This window comes from Thermobia domestica, chromosome 14 (assembly GCF_964235325.1).
Source record: "Thermobia domestica chromosome 14, izTheDome1.hap1.1, whole genome shotgun sequence".
Lineage (NCBI taxonomy): Eukaryota > Metazoa > Arthropoda > Insecta > Zygentoma > Lepismatidae > Thermobia > Thermobia domestica.
In genome coordinates, this window is record NC_137467.1 from 17,074,314 (window position 1) to 17,084,335 (window position 10,022).

Consider the following 10,022-nt stretch of genomic DNA (forward strand, 5'->3'; position numbering starts at 1 on the left):
CAATATTTTGCTTGAGCTCTAACACATCGGAAAACTTCGGTACAATTCGTGGAGCCGCTTCCCGAGCGCACACTTGGGGAAACGTCAAACAGCTGAAATTCACCAACAATGTTGCCAAACTTTGAAGACATAGTAAATGAGTATTAAAAAAAAGCATTTAAAAATTACCAATAATAATACCCCAGTGTAACAATTATTCTAAAACGGTAACAATAACACGAATAGTAACAACGAAAATATAACAAAAGAGACAAGTAAAAACGGAACTTGGTGCCAATCCAACGACACTGTACTCTCGGGAGGTGTTTTCCGTGTAGCGCGAGAGACGACGCTGACAAAATTTGATGGGTGGGGGTAGAAGACTGGAACATCCCCTCGCGTTCTATTGGGTGGTGAAATCAATAGATCTAGGTCAAGCTTCACGACTCGGCGCGAATACTATAGTACTCTCTTGTACTTATTAATTCATTACTAATATAACAAGTGTTCCTCCACCACGATTATAGTCCTAAAATATATAGTTCTTGTTATAGTTATTAATATTATAGAATTCAATTTCAGCAGAATATAACCATGTCTCGACAATAATTGAAGACTCACTGAAGAAAACAAAGTAAGTGCCAAACACAAAAGTTACTCCAATAGTAGAGACAAAAGATAGTAAATTGTGCCCAAGTTTCACAAAATAGAAAATAATTACTTTTGCTTAGAAACATAACATAGCATATAACGAAGTATGAAAATCTAACTAAGGCATAAACGCGTTTAAAAAAAAATAAAGTAAGTGAAATAATTTCAAGGTGGCACTTACATTGTTTTCTATAGCGAGTCTTCAATTATAAGTTCACTATTCGTCCTAGAAGTAGTTCTAATTCAGTAATTTTATTATGTATACTTCTAGGATTGAGATATATAACGGAAAACATTTCCTTGTTTGGAACAATGCACTTTTTAGAGTAATCTCCTATATTGATACAACTATATTCGTACACTCTGACGGGAAGAACATAGACTGAAAGTATTTGAGAACAAGATCCTGAGACGAATATTCGGACCCAAGAGGAACGGGAATGGGGAATGGCGGAAACTTCATAAAGAGGAACTACATAATTTATATGGTTTACCCAACATTGTTAGGGTCGTCAAGTCTAGGAGGCTTAGGTGGGCAGGTCATGTAGCTAGAATGGAAGAAAGTTGTTCATTGACTGGAAGACCAATCGGAAAACGACCATTAGGAAGACCTAAGCGCAGATGGGAGGACAATATTAAGATGGATCTCGCAGAGATTGGAATACAAAGTGGAAACTGGATGCAGTTAGCTAAGGATAGAAGTCAGTGGAGAGCTTTTGTGAACGCGGCATTGAACCTCCGGGTTCCATAGGCCATAGAGTTAGTTAGTTAGTATGTTCGTACAAATTTGTAGGTAAATCTAAATGTTCATCCATGTTTAGTCTTCTTTAACGGTGTCTAACTTTCCGACTTCTGTTTCGTTTCTCTGATTTGTTACTATTTCAAATACGAGTTCAATATAATACTTATCCATAATCAATTTGGGATACTTCTCTTTCATGCAATATTTTGTATGTTAGTCACTCCTTTTCGCTGGAAGCCGTTTTAGCCATGGCATACATACTTGGGGTTATCTTTATCCGAGAAAGGATTTTTCTAATGAATTTTCCGTCTGCAAATCTTACATGGCAGTGTTTGTCTTCTTTGCAAAATCGTTGGACGTGTCCAAGATTAAGGCAACGGAAGCATCTCGGCATTGAAACGATCCTTGATGGTTTGAGCTTCGTATAAATGATATATCGCATTTGTGTGTAGTAGCTTCCTCTAAATTTTACTTCGAGCTTCAATTAACAAATGACGTCTGGTATCATTCTTCGACACTGTTGTGAATTTCGGTTTTACTTCTTCCTTTGCCAATTCCATTTTCTTATATTTCAAGTTATGTTCGAATATTGTGAACACAACATTCATGTCTTTCATTGCTGGCTGTATATTGTATGTGACCAGATAATAGTTCTAATATTCTTATTATTATTGTCATCATTATTGTGTTCATCGTTATTGTGTTCTTCCATCGTTATTGTGTTTCTTAATATTTTCCTGTTTTCTTTAGTTTCTGTTTTTTTTTTTTCGGTTTGCTACGCATAGAATATTCTGTTTAAAGTCCTATTTTTAAAAAATCACTCGTGATTGTGTAATTTGTGTAGTGCACTCTGATAAGACTCTGTTCAACAACCCACTGTCTCCTGACTCTCTTGGTACACTTTCACACGACCCTGTTCAACAACACACTGTCTCTTGACTGTTTTGGTGCATTTTCATACGACCCTATTCAACAACATACTCTCTCTATACTGTCTTGGTACACTTTCATACGACCCTATTCAACAATGTACTGTCTACTGATTGTCTTGATACTCTTTCATACGACCCTGTTCAACAACGTACTGTCTCCTGATTGTCTTGGTACACTTTCATTCGACCCTGTTCAACAACGTACTGTCTCCTGATTGTCTTGGTACACTTTCATACGACCCTGTTCAACAACGTACTGTCTCCTGATTGTCTTGGTACACTTTCATTCGACCCTGTTCAACAACGTACTGTCTCCTGACCATCTTGGTACACTTTCATTCGACCCTGTTCAACAACGTACTGTCTCCTGATTGTCTTGGTACACTTTCATACGACCCTGTTCAACAACGTACTGTCTCCTGACTGTCTTGGTACACTTTCATTCAACCCTGTTCAACAACACACTATTTCCTGACTATCTTAGTACACGTATACGACCCTGTTTAGTAACTCTGTATCCTGACCATCTTGGTACATTTTCATACGACCCTGTTCAACAACATACTGTCTCTAGACTGTCTTGGTACTCTTTCATACGACCCTGTTCAACAACGTACTGTCTCCTGACCATCTTGGTACACTTTCATACAACTGTCTAACAGCCCATTACGTCCTGACTGTCTTGGTACACTTTCATAAGACCATGTTCAATAACGCAGTCTTCTGAGTGTTTTAATACCACAGTCTGTTTGCTGGACGTGTGTAGAGTATGTGATATTATTTCATCCCTATGTTGTGCTATCTTTCCCATTGGTCAAAGTCAAAGTGGAAATTTTATTCGCACCAACTCAATACGATCTACAAATGTGTGATTGGTGATCTGGAAGATTTGGCCAAAGCAAATATTTGATTACAAAATTCTGCTTCAATTCACATATCTATTAAATGCGAGGTTAATTTGTTTTTAACGAGAAATACACAGCATTAAAAAAAAACAATGTACAAACCGTATGAGAAATATAAACATATTTTCCTGTACTTTCAGAAAGAAATGAAAACCTGTAGGGGGGAAAAAATGCAAAATATACAGCATTAAAAAAATGAAAACAAAATTTCTCTTAAACTAAGCAAACTAAAAGAATTAAAAAACATATCCACGTTGCTGATTATAAAGCTCGTGACAACATGTTTTTTGGCTTTACAAAAGCAATGAAAACATGAATGTTCCTAAACGAATGGCTACACATACATAATGTTGAATGGAAACCAGGCGGATAAACTAAGTTTGCAATATGCATGAAAATTCCACTTTGGGGACTTAACCATTCACACTTTATAAGCATTATATATATATATATATATATATATATATATATATATATATATATATATATATATATATATATATATATATATATATATATATATATATATATATATATATATATATATATATATACGTGTGTATGTATGTGAATAAAACCTTTGACATGCAAATTTGTGTGATATTAGTTCCAAAGTTTTGTCGTATGTTACTAGAGTGGGAGACCGAGTTGTTGGCAGGAGAGAGAGGGTGGGTTGAGTTAGGAGATTAGTTTCTGCTTTTGGAAGTTTGATTATTTCTATACGTGGTTAACATTCCATCGTTACTGTTGAGGTTTTTGATTTTCTATTTTACCAGCCTGGTATGACCAATGGGGTCCGGCACCGAGGAGTTTTCTTCTGCTTTTTTTTTCTATTGTAGAAGACAAAAGGATATTAGAGATTTTTTTTAAAAAAAATGAAACTCGTATGAGTATACAAGTTGTAAAGTTTTCAAAATATTTTCAAATTATGCCTAAGGGAGACATGATTATTTGATTAAATCTTAATCCAGATTTTTCGTAGCTTTTCGTTACCATGGCGTATATTCGTCTTTGACCGCTTATTTAGGTTCTATAACAGGATTTAATCCGGTTTTTTATTAGTCAAGTCAAGGATGGACCAAATAACACCTCACATGCGTTTTTGAACCGGATGGTCAACTTGGAAGCTCCAAGTGGAGGCGGAAGGGCGTGACTTTTTTATTTTTTCTTAAGGCAAATTTCAAAAAATGTTCACGCCTTTAGTTTTCAAGATATCAGATTGGAACTTTGCATACGGATTGCGTATACCTTCGGATATTTCTCAGTATTTTTCTGAGATCCTTCCGTGAAACCGGGGCTGGGCCCAAAGGGATGATTTTTTCAGAAAAAATCCGGTTTTCCGAATTTTTCCGGTTCAGATATGCGATACGGACATGTGGGTGGTACCGCTGGAAAGGGCTTGTTATGCTGAAGAAAATAACATTTAAACCATGACTCTAGACCAAAATAGTAATGACGCAGTAAATTTTTATATGTATATACAGGGTGTTTCAGATAAAGCGTCCAGTGCTTATAAATCCCAAACGGCTGAGAATAAAAAGATGAAATAAAAACTGAGATAGGAAAATGTCATAGGGCACATCACATGGTGTTGTTGTGGAGACCCCCAGGGCCCTCCTTCAAGGGGGCTCAGGGGCCAACTTCAAATTTTCAAATGGGAACACGTATTGAATCATACTTCATTCAATAGTACTTGAAAAACGAAACAACTTTTGTAGGAAACCATTTTCGATTTGGGCCATCGTTTTAAAAATGGCCGCAAAAAGTGGGTTCTGTATCAGATAAAACGTCCAGTGCTTATAGGCCTAAATCAGAAACGGCTGATAATAGAGAGATGAAACAAAAACTGAGATAGAAACGATGATAAAGCATATCAAGTGGTGTTGTTGTGGTGGCCCTCAGTAAACTCAGTGAAGGGGGCCTAGGTGCCAACTTCAAACTGATACAGGACTTTTTGCGGGCATTTTGAAAACGGTGCCCCAAATCAAAAATTGTTTCCTACAAAAGTTGTTTCGTATTTCAAGGACTATTGAATGAGGTATGATTCAATACATGTTCCCATTTGAAAATTTGAAGTTGCCCCCTGGGCCCCCTCGAAGGAGGGCCCTGTGGGTCACCACGACAACACCATGTCATGCGCCCTATGACATTTTCCTATCTCAGTTTTTATTTTATCTTTTTATTCTCAGCCATTTCGGATTTATAAGCATTGGACGTTTTATCTGATATAGGACCCACTTTTTGCGGCCATTTAAAAACGGTGGCCCAAATCGAAAATTGTTTCCTACAAAAGTTGTTTCGTTTTTCAAGTACTATTGAATGAGGCATGAATCAATACATGTTCCTATTTGAAAATTTGAAGTTGGCCCCTGGGCCCCCTTGAAGGAGGGCCCTGGGGGTCTCCACAACAACACCATGTGATGTGCCCTATGACATTTTCCTATCTCAGTTTTTGTTTCATCTTTTTATTCTCAGCCGTTTCGGATTTATAAGCACTGGACGTTTTATCTGAAACACCCTGTATATACGTATATATGTGTGTATATATAGAGAGAGAGAACATAAACAGACATTCAACATTTTTCCGCCCTTTATTTTCATGATACAAGATTGAAATTTTGCACACGTATTATGCACGTAACAACGTATTTTCAGAAAATATCCAGATCCAGGTCCTTGCCAGAGGGGCAAATTGTTTTGGTGGGTTCTCAAAAAAGCTTCCGGATTCTTCCAAAGTTTTCCGGTTCAGGTACTGTATATGATACGGACATGTAAATTGTACCGTTGAAAAGGGCATGATATACTGAAGAAAATGACATTTGAACCATGTCTCTAAGTCAAATAGGAATGAAGCAGTACAGCTTTTAAGTTTATATATATATATATATATATATATATATATATATATATATATATATATATATATGGTCTAGGAATTAATTCGTGCGGTTGATACACACACATTGAAGCTGTAGTACAAACACAAAATACATAAATACCTTAAGAAAAATATTGTCCATCGCTAGCCACCACTTTCGCCCATCTGTCAGGCAATGTACGGATTCCGTGGCGAAAGAAGTCCTCATCCTTGGAAGCGATCCAGTCAGAGACCCATGTTTCGATATCTTCTGAAGAAGTAAACCGCTGTCCAATCAAATCGTTGTTCATGCAATCGAACAAGTAGTAGTCCGAAGGAGCAACGTCTGGTGAATACGGCGGGTGGGGTAAAACTTCCCATCCGACATTTTCTAAATAGGTTTTGACCGGTTTTGCGACATGTGGGCGAGCGTTATCATGTTGAACAATAAGTTTATCATGTCTGTTCTCCCATTCTGGTCGTGTTCTGGCCAGAGCTTGCTTCAAACGCATTAATTGTCGTCGATAACGTTCTCCATTCATAGTTTCACCCGGTTGCAGCAGCTCATAGTACACCACACCTTTCATATCCCACCATATGCACAGCATAACCTTTGCACAGTGAATATCTCGTTTTGGTTGTGATGGACCTGGTTCACCTGGTTTCACCCAGGCCTTTTTTCGTTTAGGGTTCTCGTAATGGATCCACTTCTCATCACCCGTAATAATTCGATGCAGAAACCCCTTTCTGCTCTGTCGTTGAAGCAGCAATTCGCAAATGGTTTTTCGTCTTTCAACGTCTCTGTCTTTCAATTCATGTGGAACCCAATGTGACATCTTTTGAATCATTCCCATGGCTTTCAAGCGTTTGGAGATTGTTGTTTGATCAACGTCTAATGCTGCTGCAAGTTGTTCCTGCGTTTGACACGAATCCTGCTCGAGCAATGCTGTCAATTCTTCGTCTTGAATTTTTTTTGGCTGTCCAGCTCGCTCTTGGTCTGCCAAGCCGAAATCACCACTTCTAAACCGTGCAAACCACTTCTGACACGTTCGCTCAGCTAGAGCATGGTCACCATACACTTCCACCAAAATACGATGACTTTCAGTCGCACTTTTCTGCATGTTAAAGTAATGCAGCAGGACACCCCGCAAAAACACTTTATCAGGCACAAATTGCGCCATGTTCACTTAACTACAAACTGGTGTTGTTGACGCTTTAATCCACTGCCCTATACTACGAACGATACGCGATGACAGGGGTTTGCAACACATGTGTGGATACACGGAACTGTGGGACGCTCCGTTCGTTGCGCCATCTCTTGTCCACCCGCACGAATTAATTCCTAGACCAAATATATATATATATATATATATATATATATATATATATATATATATATATATATGTGTGTGTGTGTGTGTGTGTGTCTGTGTGTGTGTGTGTGTACGTATATATAAAAAAATTAGAACCCTTCAGACATCCACAAATTTCTTCTGACCTCAGTTTTTAAGATACAAGTATGAAATTTTGCACGCGTGTTATGTACATAACAACGTATTTATTTATTTTTTTAAGTTAGATCCTTACGTGAATTCAGAATTGGGCCAGAGGCGCACAAAAATTTCGAATTTTTTTTTTTTCGATTTTCCAATTTCTTATAGGTATAATACGGACAACCGAGTGGTACCGCTGGAAAGTATGATCTATCCTGCTATAAATAGTAAGGAAGCAGTAGCTGTTTGAGTGAAAGTCTAAAATTTACCTCAAAAAGTGGAAATCCTAAAATGGTTAAGGCAAATTAATGATATATATGATTTTCTGGGAAGGACACCAATCATACGCGTTTCTCACATCAATTATAAGAGGAAAGTTTATTCTGATTTTGCTGAGAAGTGGCTATAGATACGTATATCACATTGACTTGACACTTGTCTTCCGTTTACAAGCGCTTCTATCGGCTGAAGAAATTCCACTCCCTTTGGTGTAGTCATCTGCAAGGCTTTCTCGCTCAACGACAGCTAAACCCTTATTGGCTCAACGCGTATGTGCATCGAAGGTGTGAGCTTTAGTTTGCATGTTTGCCACGGCTCAAGACATTTTGGCAGCACAATAGTTACAGTCAATTTTAGGCAAGTTTTGTCGGTTTTCTCTTAGGATACCATGTATATAGGTGTCTGTGAATTATGGAGATTATCTTCGGCAAGTGATTCTAAAAGTGAAAGTAACACAAAAAGTTCCGGCTATGAGTAGTTTAGGAGTTACAGGCTTTTGAAATCATAAGAATATGAAGTTCCGAGTTGCAAATATTGCCAAAGCATTTGCCCATTTTATGCTTGTAACCTGCTCTATCCAAAGATACACGTTTTAGAGTAATGAAATATGTGGTGTATGGAAAACCATCATAACGCAGAAATGATTTCTGATAATTCTGGGAAGTAAACACAGCGTAAATGAGCGTGGATGAGCCAGGGGCGGATTCAGGACGGACTTCTGGGGGGACGGTGGGTTGAGATACTGCTACGCAGAGCTACTTTTAAGAGCTCCAAACTTTGGGATGGGTTTTATTTATATATATATAAAATAACAAAGTTTCCTCTTCTGGGGGGGAGATTGCCCCGATCGTCCCCCCTGGATCCGCCACTGGTATGGGTCATTGATTACTAGGAAATGATAATTCGTTTGCGATATGTTGGCGTCTCATATAGCAAACGACGTAAGACCCGATGTGCTTTGTTGCATAACTTTCACACGTAAGGGCAAGTGCATGCCACTTCGCATGAAAAATGGACGCTCAAACTCGAAGAAGTACGTCCTTGGATTAAGGCGATTACTAATGTCCTTATGGCATCGGGTATCACGCGTACCACATTTGCTATGTGAGATATCGACATCTCAAAAACGAATTACCGTTTGTTAGTGATAAGCGGTCTCATACATACATTTTAAGCATAGAGCTACACCTTAACATGATTTGGCCCAAAGATTAAATCTTGTGTAGTCACAACCTTCTCAAGTACCACATCACTGAACATAAGACAAATTGCCGCAAACTGTAGAAAGGACACTTGGGGGTCGAAGACCAAAATGGAAGACACTTACATTAGATGAAGCCTACATTTATCACACATGTTTGTAACATTGGATTAAATCTACCTCTATCTCACGCGTTTGTTACATTGGATTAAATCTACATCTGTCTCACGCGTTTGTTACATTGGATTAGGCCCACATTTGTCTCACGTGTTTGTTATAGTGCAGTGGTGTCCAATTATAATGAGCCTGAGGGCCATAACAGTCTTTATTAGTAAGGTGGAGGGCCGCAGCTAATAATAATAATAATAATAATAATAATAATAATAATAATAATAATAATAATAATAATAATAATAATAATAATAATAATAATAATAAAAACACGACATTGCATTATTATTATTATTATTATTATTATTATTATTATTGTTATTATTATTATTATTATTATTACGCTACAAAAGAAAAATATAAAAATGTATTTTGAAATATTACATACCTATTCAATGTGGCAAATGAGGGTGACTAGTAGCGTTTACAAGGGCTGGGATATCTACATCCATTTTTGTTGTTGCTAGACACAGGAGATGTAAAAGAGAAGAATCTCCAAGTCAGCTTCTGAAGCGATTCTTCACAATTTTCATGGTGGAAAATGCACTTTCACACAAATAAGTACTACCAAACATTGACACTATTTTCCGACTAAACTCACAAAAGTTAGGGAAACGTTTGTTAGAAAGTAGTCTGAAAAATCTACTCCTTTCTTTGTTCTTGTCTGAAAGAATGGGTCAGCCGGAAGATCACAAAGTTCGAGCTGTAAGTTTGGAGGTTGTTCTTCGATGTCTATTGTCAATGGATTAGTAAATAACGCAATGTCGTGTTTTAGTTTGTCAAAATCTGAGAATTTCGCATTAAATCCATTC